Below are 26,883 nucleotides of genomic sequence, written 5' to 3'. Positions count from 1 at the left end.
AAAACACAGAGCTTTTTGGACCATCTGTAGCAGCTGGTTGATCCTCCCCCTCATGTCCAGATGGGCAACTCCAGACTCTCCCACTATATGCAGATGTGTTCTCCCACTGGACAGGTTTGGACTAACCAACAACTGCATAAGGTGGCTTTAACTCCTAAGATGTTTCATGGGCAATGGGTCCCTGACATCAAACTCAGAAGACCTCTTTGACAACCTGCTGTCTCACTATGGGCAATCTGAATAAGCCATTGCATTTGTAAGACTGATGACTGGATGTTTTCATCACTTCAGTGCCTTGCAAGCTAAAACAGGTTGATATGAGCCAATTGGATAAACAAAGGGAATAGACATCAAATGTTAGATGCCACTGGTTATTGGATACAGATGAAGGAAGAAATTATGATATGGACCTATACCATTAGCACTACTTTTAAATGGAGGATTAATTTAAAAGGATTCACTATATTTAGCTTGGTGAAGGAAACAAAATCACAGTAGAGTCTCCCAAGGCTTTAGTAAAGACTGAATTATTTGCTTCAGAATAGTGAATTCAGAGAATCACTCTTGGGTTTAATGATAATGTCTATATTTTCTCTGGAACCTAGTGAATCATTTCGGGCATTTGAGTCTCCACATAATATAAAAGGGACATAACAATTTGGAGATCAGAGAAGCAAACATTCTATATATGGGTTCACTCTCAATTAATATGGGCAGGATACATTTTACAGTATTTTCAGGATTTTGGTGTCAACTTCTGTATCCCTGATATGATTAAGACTGATATTCCATATCCTCAAACCTTAAGACGTATTGATTTCAAGAATGTAAGTTCTATTTAACATTTGAATATCCATTATATACAAGAGGCAATAATCGCATACAAATGTCAGTTAACCTCAAAAGGAGGTAGAGCTACTCACCTGGGGTACAGTTTCTTACTAACAGATACAGAGTTATGCAAGGATGGAGGTAATATTTGGTGTCAATATGCATTTTTTTCCTGGTGCTTTCATCAGACTAAAAGTTGGTCAAGATCATTGTTTTGTAGTTTGAGTTATAGATTCTATTTCTACATAACACCAGATGCCTATCACTTCTGAGATAAGGGAGCTTATAGTTTATGATAATTATATTTCAGAATACCTGAAAGGATTTGAAGTGATTTTTAGTTTGAAAAATGGTTTCTCTTGGAGTAACTGGCCATAAATCTGCCATTCGATGGATCTGATCTATTGCTTGGAAAATGCAAGAGAGGGAAAGGGCAAAGTCTTAGAAAAACTTAGAGGTAAAAGAAAATCTTAAAATACTAAAAAGCAATTAGAAATGTGAAACCATGAGTAGCAGAGTATAATTCTTAACACAAATAATTGAAGTAAACTCAAATTTTAAACAAACTTAGGACTAACATTAGTTTTTAAACTACTTTTTGCTAAAGCCAAAGACACTAGGTGGTCTATTTTAGGCTTAATATAGGCAGACAGACAGACAGATCATGGATATCAGGTCACCTAAAATTCAAAGCCATGGACTAGCCTTAATTTAGTAGCCAGTTTTGGACAGCAGAATAGGCATTTTTAGTAGTATAAGTTTAAAAATGTTGTGAACGATCTGAAATAGCAGAAGTCAATATACAGCAAAAATCATCACAGCAATTAGGGGAATTGAATAAAGTTTGCCTACCTGTTTTCAAGCAAGCCAGAATTCACTATGTGAGGTATCAAGTATATCATTTGGGGCTCCCAGCATTGGAAAGGAGGGACTATCTTGTTAAATATCATAACCCTAGAGCCCATGACAATAGACAGTTGATAAATATTTGTTAAATGAATGGAGTGTGAAGATTCCAGAAACTTGGCACCCTTAGGCCGACTAGTATTGGCATCCCTGCCATCCCAAAACCTGTAGCACTTTTAAGTGTTATGTCTGGGTTCTGAGATGAATCCACAGGACAAAAGCTCTTAGCAATATTAAAAATGTGGGACCCATTTTTCAGAGCTGAGCACTAAGGTTAACAATGACCTGGAGAGCAAAGGGTACAGAGAGGGAGGACTTTGAAAACGAAGCATATACATCACATTTATTGGAACACAGACCAGCTCATATCTTAACCAGTATCTGACTGGTAAAGAAGGTAGTAGTTTATTCATTCTTATAAAGAACTGTAGTGGTTCCTATCATATATCAGCAAGTCAAGCCTTCCATGATTTAATAAATGCCTAAACATGGATTTTTTTCTTACATAGATATGCATGCTTGGTAAGGTGCGGCATGTATAAATCAGAATTCAATACAAAATTCTACTCGCAAATGACAGATTTTCAACAGTCTGACCTTAACTTTCAGTCAATAAAAGCACTTTTGTGTTCGAAATATACCTATTCATGATATGCAACTCATTTTATCTTGTTTCCATATGGATGGGACTGGCAATGGGGGAAACAATGACAAATTTGTCTGGACTGGAAATGTTCTAACCAATCCTCCCTCCTCTCCAGTCTACTTCCTGCTCCCTTGCCCCCCAACCACGTGGCTCCAAGAGAAGGAGCAGCACCAAGAGGCTAACGGGGGTGATTGCTGTTGGCTGCATCTTCGTACTTAGGCACATGTCTGTCTAGCAGTGGAAACAAAGGTCTCTGCAGCCTTACTAGCCAGTGCTATGCTGCTTCTGTCTCCAGCATTCATTACCGAGGGAAGAGAAGGGCAAAACCTTCCATTCCTGTCCTCAATCTCCTCCCCCAGCTGAGCCTGGGATAGGCATTAAGTAAGGCCGCCTTTGCGAAGAGCATTTCCCCCGTCCAACATGCTCTCACAAGCCCCCTTTGTTCCCTGCCCTCCACCCCACTATATGCTACAGCAGCAGTCACCCAGATGTTCTCTATCACAGCCTGAGCCGTGCCAGCAAACTTTGGCACGCATGAAAGTGCACTGAGTACTGGCCCTCCAGAAATACCTTATTCCCCCTCTGATTTCTGCAAATATTTTTAAATGTTAATGGGTTCCACTCACCCACAACCTAGGGGGAGGTTACAGAACAGGGCTCTGTGTGTCCAGCAAATTAGCAGCCCGAGGATACTGCTTGGCGCCTGGGTTCTGTCCCACCCTCGGGCGTTGGCTGGGGTTCTCCAACCTTGAACTGTTGAGGCCAGTTTGCCAACACATAGCTTTCTCGTGACAGGGGTTAGATGGGCGCTTGGCAGGAAAGTTACTCCAACCTACAAAAAAGAAAGGACCCTATCTCGCTCTGAAACTTCTGAAAGCAAGAGAGATCTTTTGAGCGTCACTGAAATAAGATTTTGAAATGTTTATTTTTTCCTCTTACTCATCCTCTTTTTTTTTCCCAGTTCAATACATAGGCACAAAACAATTTGATGTGTGCTCTGGTACTTTGGGTATCATGTACCTTTGGAAGTACCTTAATGATAGAAAATGGTACATTAGCGGAAGTCTCAGTGCAAAATTTAATAACATGGAAATTTGGATCTTTCGTATACAGGTAGGAGGTGATATGTATTTGGAGGGGCAAGAAGAAGAGATAGAATATATTTGTCACTGGAGCGACTTACTCATCTTACTTACATTGTGACAGCTGTTTTAGGGTGCAGCTGGAGGTCTCTAAAAAGCTCTCTAAACTGAAAAGATAACTGAAAGCCACCCTTAAAGAGTCTGTTTTTAATCCGTCCTGATAATCTCACTGGTCACTCTGGAAACAAACTGCTTATATGTTATCCACCTCTGGACCTTTATTTCTATGTAGCTAAAGCTCTCTTGTTGCTTACCAAGTCACACTGTGTGAGGCTGGTAGCCCACATTTCCTGCCCCTGCCCACGCTGGGGAGCGGAGGAACTAACCCTCGGGTCTTCTGTCTCCTGGATGCGAGCTTTAGAGAATCACGCCGTATCATGCCATGATCCAAAGACTTCAGAATGTTCCAGTTACACCATCAGTATTCCTGCTGGAGGTGAAATTTTATTCTCCCACCTTCCACTGAGGAGGAGTAGAGAATTAGGAGGACCTCGATGAGATCTGACTGCAGAGCAAATGCAGGGTTACACAATCTAGATAAATCTTGAGAATCTTGAGAAGTAAAACCATCTACCCACACATCAGCCTGGGCACTGAGAAAGGAAACCACACCTTACTGCCAACATTCATGTGATTTTTCTATTCCACTGTCTTCATTCGCTTTTTTTTTTTTTTTTTTTACTTTTCGAGGACTGTCCTACCCAACCAAGAAATGGTGTGAATGTTCATTACAGGAATTTGCCCTAAGACCCACCAATTCTTCAATGGAAAGCATTGACTGACAGGTGTGCCCTTGGAGTCTTTGAATCCCTTGCTTCAAAATCTTCCCCTTGATCTTTCTACCAATCCTGACCTTCTTACCCCATCCTAATCAATTCCCCACATTGAAAGATCAGATTTAAGCAAAACTCCCAATCCTCAATAAATTCTGACCTTACCTTTCCCCCAACCTCTTCTAGACATGGCTGAAGCTCTGTGAGGTGGTGCTTATTTCCCCACCATACCAAGCAGTAAACTCAGCCCTTTCTTACCAATGACTGCATTGCATATTTAGGGAGCCAACTCTTAAACACTCTTTTGTTTAACTATAACCTGAGATGGAACTAATATTTTGAGATTTTGGAGTTTTATACTTAAAACTGGGGGAGATGTGATGATTTTTTTAATTCTTTATATTTTCAAAATGATTCTTCTCCTTATTTAAAAAGTCCTGAGAAAATTTAAAAACTGAAAGAAGAATTTCCATTATGAGTTAATTCTAAAATGAAAGTTAAGTAATTTTAAGAAGCAAAACTTTACTTTATAAGCTAAAAATATAGGCAGGGACCATGTCTTCAATCTCCAAATTTAAGTGAGTGATAACAAATTAATTAATTTGGTGCAAACTGAAATATCTCTAAATGTTTATGTCAGTGTCAAATCACTTGGATTTTTCTGATGTGGGAAAACCTAGCATACAGAATTTTATTGTTGGCAGTCCCTGCAAGTGTGACTTGCCCTGGATCTATGCTGATAAGGTTCCAACATAAGAGATACCTGGATAACAGGCAAAAGAGTGTAACCAGGATAAAAGCACACATAAAACTTTACTAAATTTGTTTCCAGTCAGTAACCAAACAAAGCACAGTTATAAATGCCTGATATAGGTGTCTCACCAAAGAATATGATTTTAACTACAGAGACCACTAGAACTTCTGGACGAGAGGTGTGCTGGGTCAAAGGAAAGAACTATAGGATAATCACTGCCCTATTTACAAATACCTTTGTTTAAAAAAAAAAAAAAAAAGGAAGTACAAACCCAGTGGAGATTTGAGGTACATCAGTGTTTCTAAAGCTAAGTCAGTAAATTCTAGTTAAGATCCTGCAAAAACTTGGGCTTTTCTTTAAAAGAGGTCTGCAAGTTTGAGTTTGAGGACCACTGCTATACGCTCTAAATCCTTGCTTAAGCCAATATAAAGAAGACAGGACTTTTGGTTCAAGAAAGCAGCTAAATATAATTGTTCATCTGTTCTACCTCCCCCAAATCAGAGAAAGCATAAAAGTCAAAATAAATCCACAGTAAACCTGAAATGCCAGGAAGGATATCATCAGTGTCCATGAACAGAAAGAATTTTCTGGCAGATGAAATCAGATTGACTGCAAATTCCAGAAGACACACACACACACACACACACACACACACACACACACCCCTTAATCCCATACAAATGAAGGAGAGAATCTCCTGAAAATCTGAGTTTACCTAATAGAATCCTAGATTAAACCTGTGAATCAGAGACAGCAGGGGCTAGGAAGAATGGATCCTGAGTGGACAAGTAATTAAGAGCAGCAGAACAGCTGAACCCACCTCCACATGCAGAGCCACTTTCGTGTTGCCCAAAGCAGAAAGCACAAATACTGGTGTTCCATAAAAATGGGAGTTCTGATCCAGGATGGATAGAAGGGGCTATGGGAGAACTATGTGCCCCTAGCTATCATAAGGGTTAGGAAATCTCATAGAAGAAAACAAGTATCTCCTACCCCCAAGCCTGCCTATGTCATACCTCTCCTTTGCACAACCAACAAGAGTCAGGGCTCATGTACTGACCAGCAAGGGACAAGTATCATTCCCCAGGCTGATGAAATGTGTTCCAGCAAGCAACAGTGATCAGCCTAGCCTGAGGGTTTTAGCCTCTTTTATGCCATGTGGACTTCTTTGTCTGATGAAGCCTATGGAGCCCTTCTCAGAATAATGTTTTGAAATATATAATATTTAAAAAATTTATATGATTATAAAGGAAACCAATTACAATGAAATGAAAGTATCAAAATATTTTTAAATTATAATATAAAAATATTTTTTCTTCTTTATTAACACACAAAATGACAAGATCTAGCAGTAGGCCAAACACTGCCAAAGTTTCAAAACAGTGATGATTATAATCCATACTTACAAACTAATGTGATATGGAAATGTCTGACGTCTATCAGTGACAAAGTCACAGATTGTGCTAATACTCCTATAATTGTTGCCTATGTTCATAATTGAAGGAATTGCTAAATTTCATTTTGAAGCCAGTAAAATAATATCATTTTTCCCATCTAAATTCATGAACATCCTGAATTCTATCTGTATTGGTCTGTGGTCCTCAAGTTAAAAATCTCTGATGGTAGACTCATTAACAAATATGAACAGGCAACCTGTTCTCATGCAAATATCAACTGCATGAGAAGGTCAACCACATGTTTTAAAAAGTGGAATATTCCACAAAAGAGCTAATTCCTGAGGAAGAAAAATATAGGGAATAGGAAAGAATCATCAAAAAAACACAATTTGTATCTTTTTGTGAGCTCTGTGAATTGTGTAAGACTGATGAATCACGGACCTGTACCTCTGAAACAAATAATACATGTTTAAAAAGAAAGAAAGAAAGAAAAAAGAGAAGATAGTAGGAAGGGAAAAATGAAGATGGGGAAATGGGAGGGGGCGACAAACCATGAGAGACTGTGGACTCTGAGAAACAAACTGAGGGTTCTAGAGGGGAGAGGGGTGGGGGGATGGTTTAGCCTGGTGATGGGTATTAAAGAGGGCACGTTCTGCGTGGAGCACTGGGTGTTATACGCAAACAATGAATCATGGAATACTACATCAAAAACTAATGATGTAATGTATGGTGATTAACATAACATAATAAAATAAAATTTAAAAAAACACAATTTATAACTACAGTTTTAAAAGGAAAAGATGTCAAATTAAAAAAAAATACCTCAAAACGATGCGATGAAAAAGAAGCAGAGTTTTTGGAAATTATCAAGATTATTAAAATGTGACTGAACTGCAGAATGAATGAGATTTCAGATTAAAATAGTGAGCTGGAGGGGTAAGCCAAAAGATCATATCAGAATTCAGTGACAAGAACAAAGAGATTAAAAGGATGAGAGAAAAGATGAGATATGTATATCTAAAAGTTCTGCCATCCATCTAGTAGGCATTCAAGAAAGATAAAGTAACAAATAGAAGGAAAAAATCAAATAATAACAGCAAGGCAAAGTTTCTGCCAGATGAACAAAGTCTCTTCAGTAGTGCAAGGAATAACATCTAGACACGTTATATTAAAATACATGAACTCCAACATTAAGTAGGAAGTTGTAATAGACTATGAAAGAGAGTATAACCAAGTGGAAAGAAAAATTAAAACAGCATCAGACCTCTCACCTTCAACAATAGATGCTGGAAGACAATAGAACAATACTTTAACCACGGACAATTAGAATTTACATACAAAATTAAACCATCTTTTAAAAACCAGGGCAAATAATCATAGGCAAAATCTGAGTTGAACACATATAGCCTTTCTGAAAAAATACAAAATAATGTACTGTAACAAACTAAAAACTGAATTCAAGAAAGAATATAAGAAAAAAAATTATAAGCAAAGATAAAGCCTGCAGTTAAGTTCAAATAGCAATTGATGATTGACCCTAAAATTAACTCAATTGCTAAGGAATTATTCCTAAGGAATCAGGAATCAGAAACACAACAATAAGAGAGTACGTAAATATACCCAATCAATCAAAAGGATTCCAAAAGATCTTAAAATGTAAGTTGATGGTGTGATATTTAAAAAGTATGCTAAGGGATGTGCGTGCTCTGGGAGATGGAGGAGATTCTGAGATTCTGATTAATTCTGGATGTTAATAGTAAAGTTGTTATCACTATGTGACTATAAATGTATACAAATATTTTTAAATTGGCATAACATAGGTGCCTGGGTGGCTCAGTTGGTTAAGCGACTGCCTTCGGCTCAGGTCATGATCCTGGAGTCCGGGATTGAGTCCCATATCGGGCTCCTTGCTCAACGGGGAGTCTGCTTCTCCCTCTGACCCTCTTCCCTCTCATGCTCTCTCTCTCTCATTCTCTCTCTCTCAAGTAAATAAATAAAATCTTTAAAAAAAATAAAGATAAAAAAATAAATTGGCATAACATGAACACCCCTTATTATTTCTCCCCTCTGCTTTGGCCCTAAAGTTTCAGACCCAAAATTGTGATGCAGCTCTGGGAAGTATAAGACCTTGAGACATGGTTTTCATGTCCTATCCTCATTCTTGGCTCCATTTTATTTTTCATATTCTTATGTTCCCTCAATTTGGATTTACTTCTTTAAAAAAATCATATATATATTTGCACATGTGTGTATATGTCCATATTCACATATATATGTGTGTATATATGTCGAATTTTAGGTGATACATATATATATATGTAATATACCTAATATATATTATATATATATGGCCTAGGCAGGGATAGAAAGAATATACATTTATAGTTCAATAGATGATCTCAATTAACTAAAGGCAAGGGTACGGTTTAACACATTACTATTTAATCTCCATCTTATTAATGTAATCCAAAGATTACCTAGCCCAGAACTGTCCTAACCTTAAGATGGTGTTCAAACCGTCTACTCTTCTGAAAATCAATGATAGCTTCACTATATCCCTTAACCACATACATGGAAAGAACCGTGTGTAAATTAAATTACCTAAATGAAGAACTTGAAACATTCAAAGTGACCAGCTAACTACAATAATGAGTAGGCTTCTTTCAAGTAAAACAAGGCAAAACCAATACCTGAGTTGTAAGAGTGCATTAAGAGCACAAACCTGTGAGGCAGACTGCCTGGGTTAATCCCACTTAGCAAGTATGGCAACTTGAACAACTGACAGCAACTCTTTGTGTTTAGTTTTCTCATCTGTAAAATGGGGATGGGGGGAATAAGAAGGTTGTTGTGAGGATTCAGTAAGATAATGCATGAGAATATCTTAGAATAGAGGCTATCACAATAAATATTAGCTATGACTATTTTAATAAAATATTTCCCTGAATGACATATTTCCCAGAACTATATTAGCATTCTGTCATACAAATGATGATTGTTTTGAACAATCCAGCTGAAAGTTCATTCAGAACAGAACAGTGAGATTCTTTATGAATAACAACATAAATTTAAAAAACTACTTCTTTGACTTTTTCTATTTCCATTCCTTTTGTCAGACCATATATCTGATAAGTTTATAAGTAGGCATTTTCTCAAAATGCTCCATCTGAAAAATGACTAAGTCCTGTTGAAGCCTTCCCAGGTGGTGTATGCCCACAGCAACCATACTAGTCCATCTGACCCAATTAAGGCAATTTTTCCCATTAACATAGGCTTTTGTAACTGACGGCTTCCGTACTGCATGTTTAGCAAATATGAAGGAATCCATCGTCAGTGGTTTGCTGCAGCAGGCTAGCATCGATTGGCAGGAGGTGATTTACACATCTCTTACCTCCACATTTCATATTTACACTATTAGGAATCATCAAATCAAGGTGGTTTTGGCTTTTTTTTTTTTTTTCCGGAGAGCCTTTTGTTAAAAATTACCAACTCCTCACAACCTCTTGTCCAAAAGAACCAGCCTTTGTAAAGTCCCAAAGTTAAGAGTACCCACATTATCTTTTAAGATAAAGCTTTTACAATGTAAAAAGCCGGTATAAGATACCTTGATTTGCATATATAAAAGAAATATGGTGTAAAAACAAAGAACAAATATACTTATATCTGGAATATCATATTCATGAATATAACTTTCTATTCTGGGTTAAAATCTGAGCACAAATCTTTTCAGATGCAACAGTAACTATCGCAGTAATGATGTGGTTTGATTCCACATACTAAATTAACTTGGAAATACTGGTACATGATGTAAGTACTCATCAAAATTCAGTCCGTTTTATTCAAAGAAGTTTAAATTCAGAATATTTTATTTTGTTCTGGGAATTTTATAAAGGGGTTTTGCCAAAAGCATTAAATATTTGATTCTACTTGTTAAGATTTGCAGGAACTGCTTTAAATTTATTATAAAAAATAACAGCAACAGCAACACATTTTCCCCTTTCATTAAGGTAGTGAAAAAACGAACTTTAAGAGCTTTTCCATAAAAATGCTCTAAAATATTCCATTAAAATTAAAAGGCAACTGCCATTTCACACGTGGTCAGATTTAACTATTTGAAGTTATTTTAGGTATATCAGCCCCCAAAGACCAAACTACCTGAGAGTCCAGCTGTGTTCAAAGATCTGCAGAATCCGGCCTCCAAAGTTGGATAGGGTTGGTACAAAGGGTTGTTAGACCTGAGAAGGAAAGGATAGTTCTGGTAGTATTCGATGTAGTATTCAAGCTCCTAAAAATCCTCACTTGATTAGAGGTTCCTTAATGAAACAATCACCTTGCAGTGGTCAGGGAGAAATCTACACTAGAGCATGCTTAGAACAAAAGCCCAATCCAATATTGAAAGCGTGTGATCGCCCCCCTCTCCATCAGAAATGGTGAATGGAGAATCTTAATAGCAAGCAATCTTCCAGGGTTGTGAGAAATAATGGCAGTTCAGTTGAAATCTTAAGCTTTCATAATTATAAAAAGTATCTTTAAAATGCTACAATAATATGCACATTTGCTGTTAAATATTATACTCCTTCTGGTATGGTTCTCCTTGCCCAGTTTTGTTTTATAGCAATATTTATGCATTTTAAATATGGTTCAAACATTAGTTTGCCACAGAGATATGTAGTTTCCTGCATGAGTAATTTATGCATTCTTAGGGTGGTCCTTTATACATACATTTAATTAGCCTTAGAATCAGATTGTTAAATACTTGTTTAAATGTCCCGAATATCAAGAAATAAGAGTACCTCATATTTTTCAGGAATTTATTATTGACTTTTGCACTTAAACCTTAACAATCTTTCACCAGTATCCTTGTTAGGTCTCCCAGAACCCCAGCAAAATTTGACATAACTTACTTTTACCATAGTACCAGATGTTTATGTCTTTGGAATTTCATTTTTTGGTGTAAAAGAAAGTTATCCCAAAAAAGTGAACTAACGACTACAAGATAAAAAACTATGGACACAAATGATACAGTAACTACATTTAAAGGCCAACAGACTTGTCAGTATGTGTTAACATCTTACTTCCTGTACCAGTGTTAGAAAAAGGATATGGGGGTGAGAGTGTTTTTGTTTGGCTTGTTTGTTTAGTGTTAAGTGAAAAGTATAGGGCTTGAAACCATCCATACTTGGGGTATAATTCTGACTCTTCCATTTACTCATTTGTTTGACCCTGAGAAAGTTACTCGACTTCAAGTGACTTTTAGATTTCATCAGATTTCCTTTCAGATCCACCCAAAAACGAGAAAACAAAAATAATGAACACTCTTTTAATGATCTAATTTATACAAATATGGTGTTAATACTGAGAAAAACTAGAACAACAGTAACTTTCAGATTAGGCCTTAACTTTTCCTCAAAATATCCCTGTTACAAACCTCTCAGCCAGGGCACCTGGGTGGCTCAGATGGTTAACCATCTGCCTTTGGCTCAGGTCAGGATCCCAGGGTCCTAGGATCGAGCCCCACATCGGGCTCCTGGCTCAGCGAGGAGGCTGCTTCTCCTTCTCTCTCTGCCTCTCTCCTTGCTCATGCTCTCTCTCTCTCTATCTCTGTGTCTCAAATGAATAAATAAAATCTTTAAAAAACAAAAAAAAAGAACCTCTCAGCCTTTGCCTTAGGAATGATTTTTTATTGTCAAATATGGCTGGCTATATGTCATTTCTTATGCCAAGTATGGAAAGTGAAGGATTTCTTCAACTTCCCACAAACACTCAGTACTTGCTTTGCAGGCCACTGGCTTCTCTTCCACCTGAATCAAGGCAGGGGCAATTTCCAGTCTACTCGCCTACACATTTGCTGTGAGCTTTAACTCCATTTGTTGGAAAGCCACCAAACGTTTATGAGCGCCTAAGGGATATTGGGTGATCGTCATCTTTCTCTTGGTCCTTCCTGCCACACCAAATGCCCTGGTAAGGTTGCTGCACCTGGACACTGCATTCCCTGCAGAGCCCCTTGTTCCCAAAATTGTAGAATATTTGGACCAAGTTCAGAGAAGAGTTACTAAAAGGATTAAGTGATTGAGGAGACCAATTTATAAGGAATTCAGAAATGTTTGGTTAAATGGTAATTACCTTAAAAAGGTGTGGTGGCTCTGACATTAAGTTCAAATTTAAAGCCCTACTTGGCAAAAAGGGCTCTTTTCAGACCTCCCCATTCAGAAATACTCCGAAGAAGGGGCAGAATCTCCCTCTTGCTTGGCCCTCCAACCACTGCTGAGGCTGCCTGGGTGGTATTCATAGTCCAGCACCATGATCTCTACACACAGGCACAGAAGGCCACGCTACGAAGCAGAGGGTGCATTTAAGATGGCCCAGAGATGCTTACAAGAAAGTCTTCTCAGCAATCATGAAGAACAAGCCTGGGTCATGAAGGGCTAGTTCCTCTACCCCTGTAACGCATTTATCCACACCCCATTGCCAATCTCTGCTTGACGGGTGGTACCATTTAATAAGAGCTGCTGACTGAGTCCAAGTGTGCAAGTCTAAAATATACCACTTGGAATTTAAGAATGACAGTTCCCACTTGGCCATAGAGGAAAACCTGAGAACACCTGTAACAGTCAAGGAGGCTGAAAGAGATAATTCCTCTATAGCAGCATTGCCCAAAATGTTCTCCAGGTGATATTACTCTGTGTTACAAACTTTTTTTTTTAAGATTTTATTTATTTATTCATGAGAGACAGAGAGAGAGAGAGGCAGAGGCAGAGGGAGAAGCGATGCGGGACTCGATCCCAGGACCCTGGGATCATGACCTGAGCCGAAGGCAGACGCCTAACCGACTGAGCCACCCAGGCGTCCCTGTGTTACAAACTTTTAAAAAGAAAAGAGCGAAAAACTGGAATAAATGAAGTCAAACTTTGTGTGTGTGATGTGTGTGTTTTAACAGTAGTATCTCTCAGATGCAAACAAACAAGCCAAACAAAAACACTCTCACCCCCCTATCCTTTTTCTAACACTGGTGCAGGAAGTAAGATGTTAATACATACTGACAAGTCTGTTGCCCTTTAAATGTAGTTACTGTATCATTTGTGTCCATAGGTTTTTATCTTGTAGTCATTAGTTCACTTTTTTGGGATAACTTTCTTTTACACCAAAAAATGAAATACCAAAGACATACACACTCCAAATTCAAATTGGGCTTGGAATGCTTTATTCCTGAAGTACAGATTCTTGGCATTCACAGCTACTTCCAGAATGCCTTTTATAATGATGCACTCAGTAAATGAAAAATGAAATGTATGGACCAGCCTAAGCTAGAACACAGGTTTTAAATCTACTCCACTCCTCTTTCTACCACATTGATATTCTAGCTACTCTTTACTTACAAGAAGCTTTTCATCCTATATAAATGAAATGAAATTTGTTACCTGGAAGCATTGACTTGGAAGGTAGAAAAGATCAAGCTCGAGGGTCTTCTGCTTTCTTGAAGCATCCAGGTAAGTGTGTATTTATATTTTTTTCTTAAGGAAGCCCCACAAAACTGTATAGCCTTTATGTCCTGCAAAACTTGCTGCTACCATATAAGATGAAAATAGCCCAATGAGTTTTCACCAAATTTATAAGTTGTGCTTGAGACAGTTGACCTTATATTACTAATGATATGACAGAGTAAAATGCGCTTTAGATTACTCTGGGGTCACCTTTGAGAGAGAGATATTCATCCTCCTGTGTGGCTAAAATGTATATCTAAATAAAAACTAACTCTATATTCATTATTTCCATACTCTTCATAATTACATGAACTTTAACCATCTCACTTCTTAGCATTCCTCTTAAGACATTTATTACATCTACTATTTGGTTAATAAGCACCTTACCCAATAGTCTTACTTCCACCCTCGCACCTCTCGATATTTTCAGACTATGAATAGCCAATCTGAAATCATCACATTGTAAATATTACCACAGATGGAATTCCTTCTGACAACCATCTGAAGTTTCTGTATCATTTTTTTTCCATGAGTGGGGGCTGCCATAGTTAAACTTGAATCTACAGTACTGCAATTTGGCATTCTACTTCAGTTCTTTAAAAGCTTCATTTATATTGATCTTGTCTTTTGGAATTTCCTGTAGGCTGCCTCAGATAAAATAATTTCCAGCCTAATCTTCGTCTTGTCTAATCTCTAGTTTGACATTATGCCTTCAAAATCAAATCTTATCATTTAATCCAAAACAAAAACTTTATTATGAATATTAAATCAGTAATATTCACAGACTGGCCTTGGTAATTCATTTTTACCATGATTGAGAAGCCAATGTTTAAACTTTGACTACTGATACTCAAAACTTTGCAAATTTCTTCCAGACTGTTCGTAATTTAACAAGATATGCTAACAACCACACACACACACAAACACACACACACACACACACACACACACACCACTATCCAACCACTCTGTGTCTTAGACCAAATAAAGCCTTTACCCTCTCATTTTTCAAGTAAACTTATAGTCCAGATTATAAAACCAGGACTGACTGTAAAAGCCAAACATTTTACCTTCCTGTGTTTCCTTCCCATCACTTCCTGAGTTGGTGACTATGAAAATATGCTAAGCCCAAAATAGCAGTCAGCTTGGCCTCAGTCATTTCCAAGCCAAAGGGGAATTGACAGACACCCCCTTTACAAGTCTAATGTTTGTAAATATCCAGTGAAATGACTTCATTCTGTCAATTATTTCTGGAGAAAGCTGGCAGAATAACATAGTAATTAAACTGAGGACTGATGGAAACTGTTAAACAGGAGAGCTATTTTGCACAGCAATTCACATTAATGCTTTTAATGTATTTTCATTTTTAAAAAATGCTTGAAATACTAGGGCAGTTAAAAGGAACTGCCTCTTCATTGAGAAACATATTTAAAATTCCAGGGAAGGTGGCATATGGAAAAGAAGAAACTCAGTTTTCCAGTATCATCTTAGAATCAGTATGATTTATTTTAAGTATGATGAATTGTGAAATCAAAACACAACTGTATTCAAATGTAAGTAGAAAAGACACCCCAAAGCCAGAACATCATGTACTCAAGATTCAATTGCCTGTGTGCTAGGTATTCACTTCATAGTGAATATGCTGTCTGCTGCATGTTTTTGCTCCGTCCAGTTTCCCTTTGATTCCTCCAGCTGGACGCCAGCTTACCTTGATTCATCCATCCAATCATTCATTTATTCAACAATATTGAGCCACCACCTCAGGCACTCTGCTAGTTACTTGTTATGTAGCTGTAAACAAAAATACTTTTCCACATACCTCTCCTAACTGCCTAACAGTTATGTACTTGGAGATAGACAAAAATTCTAATACAAAGTAATAAATTGGAACCCATAAGCTGATGGAAAGAGCTCTGAATGCTTCCCAAAGGAAAATGCAAGTTGTTAAATTACTTGTCACTTCATTTTTTTATTTTTTAATTTTAATTCCAGTATAGTAAGTATACAGTGTTATATTAGTTTCAGGTATACAATATAGTGATTCAATTATTCTATACATTACTCAGTGCTCATCATGATAAGTATACTCTTAATTCCCATAACCTCTTTCACTCCTCTGATAACCATCAGTTTGTTCTCTATAGAGTTATAGTTCTAGTTCTCTATAGTTAAGAGTCTATTTTTTGGTTTGTCTCTCTTTTTTAATCCTTTGCTCATTTGTTTCTTAAATTCCACATAGGAGTGAAATCATATGGTATTTGTCTTTTTCTGACTGACTTATTTCAGTTAGCATTATACTGTCTAGCTCCATCCATGTTGCTGAAAATGGCAAGATTTCATTCTTTTATGGCTGAATAATATTCCATTGTATATATATACACCACCTTTCCTTTATCCATTCATCTACTGATGGACACTTGGGCCCTTCCATAACTTGGCTATTGTAAATAATGCTGGCAAAAACATAGGGGTGCATATATCCCTCTGAATTAATGTTTTTGTATTTTTGGGGTAAACACTCACTAGCATGATTACTGTATTGTAGGGTGGTTCTATTTTTAACTTTGTGAGGAATTTCATACTGTTTTCCGCAGTGGCGATACCAGCCTGCATTCCCACCAGCAGTGCATGAGGGTTCCTTTTTCTCCACATCCTTGCCAACACTTGTTTCTTATGTTTTTGATTTTAGCCATTCTGACAGGCAGGTGTGAGGTGATCTCATTGCAGTTTCGATTTGCATTTCCCTGATGATGAGTGATGTGGAGCATCCTTTCATGTGTCTATTGGCCATCTGGATGTTTTCTTTGGAGAAATATCTGTTCATATCTTCTGCCTATTTTTTAATAGGATTATTTGTTTTGGGGGTTACTGACTTGTATCAGTTCTTTATATATTTTGGATACTAACTCTTTATCAAATATGCCATTTGCCAATATCTTCTCCCATTCAGTAGGTTGCCTTTTAGTTTTGTTCATTATTTCCTTTGCCGTACAGAAGCTTTTTATTTTGATGTAGTTTCAATAGTTTATTTTTGTTTTTATTTCCCTTGCCTCAGGAGACATATCTAGAAAAATGTTGCTAGAGCCAATGCCAAAGTATAGCACTTAATTTTTAAAAGACTCTAACATACAAATAAACACCATCTTTTCTAGTACCTGATGGCATAGATACAAAGCCTAAAAAAAGGGAAACTTTTAGGTCATTTATAACAATCTAAAGAATGGAGTAAGAGAAGTTGGCAAAAATCAAGACCAACTTAGGGAAACCAAGCCAGAAAATTCCAAGGTAGACTGAAACTGGATGAGTTAGTGACTAAAAAGCACTTCTGCTACACTTCAGAAATACTTCTCATTTCTCTGTCAATATTAACTTACTAAATATTCTTCTGGATGAATAATCATACTCCTTTGAAAATACAAATAACATGGGGGTGTGGGGTTAAGGACTGTCAGTCATTCACATTCTGCTTATATGAGCTACATAAGAATTTAATGAAATGTTTGGCACAGTTCTTTGTAAACTGAGGAATACTACAAAATCAGAATGGCAGGGTAGTTAAGATCGTAGATTCTGGAGCCAAACTGCCTGAATTTGAAACCTAGCTCTACAAATACAAGCTGTGAAAGTTTAGGCAACTAATTTAATCTCTTGATGCCTCAGTTTCTTCATCTACAAAATGGCAATAATAGTTGAAACTATTCCACAAGGTTGTTGAAAGGTTTAATTAGTTAATATATGTAAAGCACTTAAAACAGTGCTGGGACTTGCCCTTTTGACCAACAGAGTAACAGGGACTGGTTTTATGCTCCCTCCTAAAGCTACCAAAAACAAACAAATAGGATATGAAATAGAATATGAAATAATGATTATCAAGACACAGTACATCAGGCAACGAAGGACAGTGATCCCTGAGATATGGGAAACAAATGAAGCAAGCCTGAATGATTGCCCTAATTTACTGTCTTGAGAGAGTTCCCAGGCCACAGTATAGAAGAGAGTTGAGGGGGGATCCAGGCAAAGCTTGCAGGGCTCCCTAAGTTGAGGAGATACGGTTCAGAGTGTGAGCAGAAGAACAACGGGGCCAGAAAGTGCAAGACAAAGTACCAGAAAGGAGAGAGTTGAAAAAAAATAAAAAGGCAAAAACAAAAACAAACAAACAAAAAAACACCAAAAAACAAACAATGGGGATCAGCAGAGTATCCCCTCAAGTATTCACCAGGGTAGTGATAGGCACATGCCATGTGAGGAAACTATGTAAGACCAGGGGAAGAACTATCCAAAAGCACCAGAGTATAGTACACAATACTCACATAGGACCAGGAATAGTGGCTATTGTCACCAGTCAGACAGAAAAACCTCAAAATACACAGAACATTTGGTAGAGTACTCAGAAGATTCTTATCCCAGTAATAGGAAATAATTAGTCTTGACTGATCATTTCTCTGCTCATTTCTAACACATTTTAAAATCATTTTCAAAGGGATGCCTGAGTAGCTCAGGGGGTTAAGTGTCCAACTCTTGAATTAGGCTCAGGTCATGATCTTAGGGTAATGGGATTGAGCCTTGTGTCGGGCTCTGTGCTCAGCATGGAGTCTGCTTGAGATTCTCTCTCTCTCCCTCTGCCCCTTCCCCCACTTGTATGCTCTCTTTCGCTCTGTCTCTCTCTCAAATAAATAAATAAATAGATCTTTTAAAAAAATAATTCTCAAAAACTATTTCCAAGTAGCAACTGCATCTCAGAACAAAGTTCAAAAATATTTAAAGAAAAACAAAAATAACAAGCCAAATTCACAAGGTAAAATTCACAACGTGAATCAAATCAAAGATTACCAGGTATGCAAAGGAGAAAAATATGAATCAAAATGGGGAAAATTAATCAACTGAAATTGCCCTAGAACTAACAGATTTTAGAATCATCAATGACATTAATTATAATTAATAATGACATCATTATTATATTCCACATGTTCAAAAAGTATGGACAGACACTAAAGATATAAAAAAAAAGACCCACGTTGAACTATAGATGAAAGCTACAATGTCTGTGATGAAAAAGATACACCAGATGGAATTAGACGAGAAAATATTAGTGACCATGAAGACATAACAACAGAAACTATAAAAAATGAAGCAAAAAAAAAAATTAAAATACAAAAAGAGCTTCAGTGAACTATAGGAAAATGTCAAGTGGTCAACAAACATGTAATGGTAGCCCCCAAAGAAAAGAGTGGGGAAGATGGAAAATATTTGAAGAAATAATGGTGAAAAAATTAACAAATTTGATGAAAACTAAAAATCTACACCTCCAGGAATCTCATATAACCTTAACATAAGAAATATGAAGAAAAGTACACCATGACATCATACTCAAAATGCTCAAAAACATGATAAAGTACAAATCTTATAGGCAGACAGAATAAAAAGATAAATTATATATGAAGAAACAAAGATAATGATAATAGATTTCTCATCATAAAAAATACCAGCTAGAAGACATGGAGTAGCATCTGTAAAGCATTAGAAGAAAAAAAGTCAAACTAGAATTTTATACTCAGTAAAATATCCTCAAAAACAAGGCAAAATAAAGACTTTTTCATTCAGGCATAAGGAAAATTATACCTGATGGAAATATGGATCTGCACAAAGGACTAAAGAGTACAAGAAATTTTACCTATTTGAGTAAATATATAAGACTTTCTTATTTATTTATATTTTTGAAAAAGATAACTGTTTCAACAAAAATAACAGTACATTGTGAGGTTTGTAACACATATATGATGTATAAAAACAATAACATACAGGCCAGGAGGGAAGAAGTAAAAATGTATATTTGTAAGTTTCTTATACTATATGTTAAGTGTTATAATACCTGAATGCGAATTGTAGTAAGTTAAAGATGTATACTATGATGCCAAATTGACCACTAAAATAAGAAAACAAGGAGTTATAGCTAATAAGTTACCAACGGAAATGGACAAAATTTAAAAAAAAAAAAAGAATACGAAAGAAGAGAGGGAAAGGGAACAACATATGAGACAAAAAGAAAGCAAAGACTGGAATGTTTTGTTTTGATTTTAGGTTTAGCTTAGAGGTTTAAGACCTAAACATAACAATCACATTAAATGTAAATGGTATCAACACACCAATTAAAAGGCAGAAATTGTTAGATTAGATAGAAAAGCAAGACCAACTATGTGCTGCCTAAAACAAAGGTACAAGTAGGTTAAAAGTGTAAAAAAAAAACAAGAAAAGGAAAAAGATATACCAAGTTAACATTAATCAAAGAATGCTAGAGTAGTATATTAACATCAGACTAAGTTCAGACTAATATTACCAGGCAAAAGAAGGGAAGATTTTATAATAATAAGTGGCTCAAATAATCAAAAGGGCATATAATCCTAAATGTTTATACACCTAATAGCAGAGTTTCAAGACACATAAAGTGGGGCACCTGAGTGGTTCAGATGATTAAGTGTCTGCCTTTGGCTCAGGTCATTATCTCTAGGTCCTGGGATGGTGCCCCACGTCGGGCTTCCAGCTCAGGGGGGAATCTGCTTCTCTCTCACCCTCTGCCTCTCCCTCTGCTTCTCCCTCTGCCTCTCCCCACTGCTCGTGCTCTCTCATTGTCTCTCTCTCTCTCTCAAATGAATAAATAAAATCTTAAAAAAAAAAAGACATAAAGCAAAACCAACAGAAGTGCAAAAAAAATGAACAAATACACAATTATAGTAGCAAATTTCAATTCTCTTCTCTTAACTGAATAAATAGAAAACCAGTAATGAGATGGGGGACTTAAAAATCACAATCAACCAAAATTGACTTGATTGGTATTAACAGAACACTCCATCTAACAATAGTAAAATATACATTCATTTTATTTGCACACAAAACATTTCCCAAGAGAGGCTACTTTCTGAGGCATAAAACAAGTCTCATTAAATATAAAAGCATTCAAATTATACAAACTACTTCTTTGATCACAACAGAATTAAATTAAAAATAAATGAGAGGTCTCTAGAAATCTCCAAATATTTAAAACTAAACAACACAATTTTAAATAATGAGTAACTAAAAGATGAAATAAAAAAACCTAAAAAACAATTTGAATTGAAGGAAAATCATAAAAACAATATATCAAAATTCATGGGAATCTGCTAAAGCAGTATATAGGAGAAAATTTATAGCACTGAACATTTATTTAGAAAAGAAGAAAGGTTTTAAGTCAAGGACCTCAATTTCTACTTTAGAAAAGAAGAGCAAATGAAATGCAAAGTAAGCATAAAATAGTAAAGATTAGAGAAGAAATAAAAAATGTAGAAAACTAATAGAAAAATCAGTAAAACCAAAAGCTGGTTGTTTAAGAAAAATAGAATTGATAAACCTCTAAGGAGAGTGATCAGAAAAAGAAACAAGATACAAATTACCAATATCAGGTATTACAGAAGTGATACCAATACAAAACCTAGTCATTAAAGGATAATAGACGTTGGGGGGTCCCCATGCCACCCTTAGTTTTGATAATTAGCACTAGAAAGACTCAAAGAACTCAGAAAAGCTGTTATACTCACAGTTACCTTACAGTTTATTACACTGAACAGATACAGATTAAAATCAGTAAAGGCAATGGGGTACCTGGGTGGCTCAGTCGGTTAAGCTTCTGCCTTTGGCTCAGGTCATGATCTCGGGGTCCTGGGATTGAGCCCCACCTGTGTCAGGCTCCTTGCTTGGCAGAGAGCCTGTTTCTCCCTCTCCCTCTGCCCCTCCGCCTGGCTCATGTGCTCTCTCTCTCTAACAAATAAAATACTTCTTAAAAAATCAGCAAAGGCAAAATTCACCTAGAGAGGAACCTAGAAAAAATCATATATAAATTTCTAGTCGTCCTTTCCCAGTGTAACTTGTATGGACTGCACTTAATTCTCCCAGCAACAGTGTGTGACAACACATATGAAGTATCACCAACTAGGGAAGCTCATCTAAACCTTGTTGTCTAGGGTTCTTATTGACAGTCATGCAGGCATGGAACACCCATGACTGACTTTAGCTACCCAGTCTCCAGCCACTCCAGAGACCAAACTGATAAAGCATGGCCTAGGAATCCAGGTAAACAAAAACAGTCATTCACCATAAATCACTTTGTTAGTATAAGCCACCTGATGAACACAAAGGCCCTAGGTTTATAAAGACAATTTTATTACGCAGGATATTCCAAGGGTTTAGAGGTTTTCTCCCAGGAGCAAGTCAATGGCTAGTTCTTTCTTTGGGATGTGCCGGGTTTAACCATCACAAACCCTCTAAGTGAACCCTTTACTGTACAATAAGAAAATATTCTGAACAACTTTATGCCAAATCAGTCAACAACTTAGATGAAACAAATATCTTAAAACTATGAAAAGTCACTCAAAAATAAATAATCTAAACAGCCCTATATCAAAGAAACTCAATTTGTGGTTAAAAAATTTCCCACAAAGAAAACTCCAGATGGATTCACTGGTAAATTCTACCAAGTATATAAGGAAGAATTAATACTAAAGCTACATGAGTCTTCCAGAAAATTGAAAAGAAAAAAAAATGTTTCTCATTTGGTGAGATGAGTATTAACCTGATCCCAAAACAAGGCAGACACCACACAAAACAATTACACACATTAGCAACCCTCATGAACATATGCAAAAATTCTAAACAAAATTTTAGCCAATCAAGTCCAAGAATATATAAAAAAAAAAGCATAATATATTATGTCTAAGTAAAGTTGATCCCAGGGTGCAAGATTTGTGTAACATTGGCCAATCAATTCAACTCACCATATTAACAATCTGTGGCACCTGGGTGGCTCAGTCATTAAGCGTCTGCCTTTGGCTCAGGTCGTGATCCCAGGATCCTGGGATCTAGCCTCCACATCGGGCTTCCTGCTCAGCGGGGAAGCCTGCTTCTCCCTCTCACACTCGTCTTGCTTGTATTCTCTCTCTCACTGTCTCTGTGTCAGATAAATAAATAAAATCTTAAAAAAAAAAAAGAAAAATCCTATTATCACCTCAATAGACCCAGAAAAAGGATGCAAGAAAATCCATTATCCATTTCTGATAAAAGCTCTCAGCAAACTGGGAATTTCAACAGCATGATAAAAGGAATCTACCAAAAAAACTAAAACTAACACCATATTTAATGGTAAAAGACTTTTATGCTTTTCCCCTAAGATCAGAAACAAGACAGGGTATTCAATCTCACTTCTATTCAACATTATACCGGTGGGTCTTGGCTAGTGCAATAAGGCAAAAAAAATAAATAAATGGCATGCAGATTCGAAAGGAAGAAATAAAATTGTGATTTGCAGACATGATCATCCATGTAGAAAATCCAATGAAATTTACCTTAAAAATGCTGCTATAACTAATAAGTGTATTTATCATGGTTGATCAACAAACATAAATCAATTTTATTTCTATATAGTAGATACACACACAAAAAATTGAATATTGAATTAAAAGTGCTATTTACAATGGGTCATGCTATTAACTATTTGGATAAATCTGACAGAAGATGTGCAAAATACATATAATGAAAACTGCAGAATATTGCTGAAATACTATTTTAAGGCTTTATAAAAAATAAAATGGTATCTTGGGATTCTTCTCTTCTCAACCTATTTTTAGTTTTTTATTTACTAACCAATGAGTCCATGGCTGCAACTAGCAATAAGTAATAAATGGGGTTAATGTTATTCACCATCACAGAAATTCATACTAAAAAGGAATCTCCAGAATACATGAAATGTGGAAATGTTTCATCTCAATACTTAACTTGGAAAGGTTTAGTCTTTCAACATTTATTTGAAGGCTCAGTAGGCATCAAACATTTTGTTATGCTCTGGCTGAATAAAAGATACATCCCCTGATCTTATGAAGCTGTTACCTAATAGAGGGAAATAGAAAATAAGCAAGCAAACAAATGCAAATTACTTAAGAGTTGTAATTAGTGCTATTAAAGTAATAACACAGAAATGAGGGTGGGTGGGAGGGGTGCTACTTGGATAAGGGGGTTATTGAAAGTCTAAGTGGACATTCAAGTCAAAACCTGAAGGAGAAAAAACCAGACTGATAAGGGAAAGATTATTATGGCCAAATAGACAGCATTTGGGAAAGCCCTGTGTAGGGCAGTAGGAGGTAGGGGGAGAGCCTGACATGTTCCAAACCTCCAAAGAAAGTCCTTTTGACTAGAGTGTAGGGACTATTGAGTAAAGGGAAAGATAAGCCTAATGATCACTTAAGATAGGTACAAAGGGGTGAGATCACACAGGCTCACACAGGAACTGGTATTTAAATTCAAAATGCAACAGGAAGTCATTTTACAGTTTTAACCAGACTATACACATTAGATTTTCATTTTTTTAAAAGATCATCTCTAGTTGTTCTGGTAGAGAATCAGTCGGAGGGAATACAATGATCTAAGTTATCACAGATGATTCCCTTTTGCTATAAACACATAAAACTGAATAACATATAACACGTTTTTATTTAAAAGAAAAAATATAGGGGCATCTAGGTGGCTCAGTCAGTTGAACCTCCAACTCTTGATTTCGGCTCAGGTCATGATCTCAGTCAGGGTTTGAGACTGAGCCCTGTTGTCAGTTTCCACATTCAGCAGGGAGTCTGCTTCTCTCCCTCTGCCCCTCCCCCCACTCATGCTCTCCCACTCTCTCTCCCCCAAATAAATAAAAATCTTTAGGAAAAAAAATATGTCCTAGAACATAAAAGAAAGCAAAAAGAGATGTAGAAAGCAAACCCAAGGGGGACTCTACCTGAATATAAGTGCTGGAGGTTGGGATTCCTGTACACATTTGAAGACAAGATCCCTGAAATAAAGTTCACAGCCTGGAAAGGATGGTCCATGTGATAACAGAGGATTAGAAAACACTCAGCCTACTGATAACCTGAGCCCTGATCATATGTGGGGGAGAGATCCAAATTTATATCACAAGTTGAAAAAATTACTTTAAATTTGATTTAAAGCAACTGAAAGTTCTAGCACCCAGCAAAACCAATCTGCAAAGACAGTCTCTCAACCCAAGATACAGAGAACTTTCACAAAGCAAAAAACTTCTTTGAAGCTAAGCTCCCAATAAAATCTTACCTCATTTGAAGAAACCAGTCACCATGAGGGAAAGCCAACAGAAACAATAAGAGTTAGAACCTTGCAAACTGGAAATTGTAATTTTATACAGATGTTGTTTTTTCACTATAATCTCGTTTTGGTTCTCATTCAAGGCTGATGCAAAACCTTTTAAAATACCATAATTTCCATCTCTATTAAGATTATTGATAATTCTTGAAATTCACCCAGAGCTAAAAAGAAAGTTTATGTATAAAATTTAACATGGGGCATACAGGGTGCTTCATTTTTACTACATGGCTATGCTTGTAAATGGGAAACCGAATTAATTACCATTGATACTGATCCCCACCTGGTAGATAATCCGTATCTTTAAAATATTTAGTCCATGTCCCCAACCTGAAGGTTCTCTCACCAATCCTTTTGAATTGCACTTTAATTTTCAAATGTTAGGGAAAATGAGTCCACGCTTAAAATGAAGCGTTTGTGAACGCTTAAATTTCAGAAATCACTTTTAAGTTTAAAAGTTCAAAGGTTAAAGAGGAATTCCAAACATCCTTCACCTTCTGGTCTCCTATCCAAACCTGAAATATTCATTTCAACTCTTTTCTTGGTGTGGCACTTTTTCATTCTACTTCATTTTAATTTGTTTAAAATATTGGCACGCTAAAGCCAAAAGTCACACTTGGGATTTTGAAATATAAGCCAAAATAATTTTTTAATGCAATATAATAAGAAACATGAAAGAGTAACTGGTCTCTTTTAAAGCGTCTTGCTCTATAAGTATTCTGCATCTTAATCTCTGATATCTTTCTTGAAATGAGAAAATGGAAGCACAGACTTGTGTTCAAAGTCGAACCAAACAATGAAATTAGGACTCCATACACCTAAGGAAGCTGGAGAAAGAACAGTAAATAAAGCCTAAACCCAGCAAGAGAAGAGAAATAATAAAAATTAGAGGAGAAATCTATGAAATAGAAATTAAAAAAATAGAACAGATCAATGAAACTAGGAGCTGATTCTTCAAAAGAATAAGATCGATAAACCCCTAGCCAGTCTTATCAAAAAGAAAAGATAAAAGAACCAAATTAATAAAATCATGAATGAAAGAGGAGAGATCACAACCAATACTGAAGAAATACAAATAATTATAAGAAATTAGGACTCCAGAAAAGCCTAGTGTTGCCCCACTCCTCAGTGCCGACATTGTTTTACACTGTCTTCTCTGAATGAAAAACTGATGAGAGATCATTTTAAAGTAGAGAGATTCAGGTATCCCTTAGGAAAGTTACAGATATGCGAGAATCATTCACAAAACATGGAAACAACCCACAATCAGAATATTTGGGAGACCTAGCTCTGCAGAGAAACCCTGTTACACATGTCTGTTCCCTTCCCATTATTATACCCCGGCCCTCTGAAATGTTTCTTCACAACTAAAGGCCTAACTGAACATTCTCTTGCGTCAATTTGCAGGATAATCCCGGGACAGTTTTGGAAAAGATCTCCACAGATGCCGAAAGCCACCTTTCCAGACCCAGGAAGTAGAGGGCTCCGCCCCAGTAACTTCCCAAAGGCCCCAAGAGACAGTTGCGACAGCTCTTTTCCGCCACAGACTTGTAGCCACTTCCTAACTGCCTGTTTATCTCCACCCTCGTCCCCAGAGCCACTTCTCCCCTTATCTCGTTAAGCTATTAAACCGACGAGAATAAGAGATAGGGAAAGAGATCAGACTCAGGTCAAAGACATAAAAGTCCCCGCGGCCGAGATTTCCACAGGCAGTTGGTCCGGCACCGCCGGAGGCAACTCGAAGGGAGCTGGGCCCTGCTGCAAGCGGGAAGGGGACCTTG

At 36.7% G+C, this 26,883-nt stretch overlaps 1 long non-coding RNA gene across 5 annotated transcripts; it reads right to left on the bottom strand.

The window, feature by feature from the left end:
• Nucleotides 1-2,133: 2,133 nt before the first annotated feature.
• On the bottom strand, nt 2,134-26,577 carry LOC148162812 (uncharacterized). Of its 5 annotated transcripts, none has more exons than XR_015766495.1 (7): nt 24,723-26,577; nt 22,729-23,836; nt 13,865-14,010; nt 10,602-10,681; nt 9,172-9,260; nt 3,780-3,987; nt 2,134-3,215 (listed from the first exon to the last, which is right to left on the bottom strand). It is a non-coding gene; the product is annotated as an uncharacterized LOC148162812 (long non-coding RNA). The 5 variants fall into 5 exon arrangements; XR_015766498.1 differs by having other exon boundaries at nt 3,852-3,987; XR_015766497.1 differs by having other exon boundaries at nt 3,780-3,955.
• Between the last annotated feature and the right edge of the window lie 306 nt (nt 26,578-26,883).

The sequence above is a fragment of the Eumetopias jubatus genome, unplaced genomic scaffold (genome assembly GCF_037043125.1).
Source record: "Eumetopias jubatus isolate StellerSeaLion01/CBP00866 unplaced genomic scaffold, mEumJub1_p1.0 scaffold_12, whole genome shotgun sequence".
Lineage (NCBI taxonomy): Eukaryota > Metazoa > Chordata > Mammalia > Carnivora > Otariidae > Eumetopias > Eumetopias jubatus.
This window is presented reverse-complemented; position numbering and strand designations above follow the sequence as displayed.